The sequence below is a fragment of the Corvus brachyrhynchos genome, unplaced genomic scaffold, assembly GCF_000691975.1.
Source record: "Corvus brachyrhynchos isolate BGI_N302 unplaced genomic scaffold, ASM69197v1 scaffold194, whole genome shotgun sequence".
In the NCBI taxonomy this organism is placed as follows: Eukaryota; Metazoa; Chordata; class Aves; order Passeriformes; family Corvidae; genus Corvus; species Corvus brachyrhynchos.
In genome coordinates this window covers 50,673-51,203 of record NW_008237890.1, presented here as the reverse complement: position 1 = coordinate 51,203, position 531 = coordinate 50,673, and the positions used below count along the sequence as shown (strand labels likewise).

The 531-nt window shown below is 55.9% G+C and overlaps 1 long non-coding RNA gene across 2 annotated transcripts in view; it reads right to left on the bottom strand.

Annotated features, from left to right (window-relative positions):
* Positions 1–531, bottom strand: part of LOC108446356 — a 3,540-nt gene extending 3,009 nt beyond the window's left edge. Inside the window, exon 1 of one of the 2 annotated variants that reach the window (XR_001861526.1) lies at positions 486–531. This is a non-coding gene — a long non-coding RNA (uncharacterized LOC108446356). Of the gene's footprint in view, positions 1–309 lie in introns of both variants that reach the window. The other variant, XR_001861525.1, reaches the window with a different exon arrangement.

Sequence of the window (531 nt, the reverse complement as noted above, 5' to 3'; positions counted from 1 at the left end):
CTGTGTATTAGAAAAAGGTTCTTCACCCAGAGGGTGGCTGGGCACTGGAATGGGCTCCCCAGGGAAGTGGTCACAGCACCAAGCTTGACAGAGGCATTTCAAGAGGCAGTTGGACAATACTCTGAGATATATGGTGTGATTTTGGGGGGTATCCCGTACAGGGCCAGGAGTTGGACTTGATGATCCTTTTGGGTCCCTTCCAACCCAGCATATTCTGTGATTCTGTGAATAGGCACGGCTCTCTCAGCCTTTCGTCCTAAGAGATGCTCCAGTCCCTTAGCCACCTCTCTTGCCCTCCCCTGGACCTACTCCAGGACCTCCATGTCCCTCTTGTCCTGAGGAGCCCAGAACTGGACCCAGCACTCCACGTGAGACCTTAACAGGGCTGAGCAGATGCACAGGATCACCTCCTTCGACCTGCTGGGAATACTCTTCCTAATGCCCCCCGATATATCACTGGCCCCAAAGGCACACTGCTGGCTCACGGAGGCTTGTTGCCCGCCACGTGCCTCTCCGCAGAGGCGCTGCCCG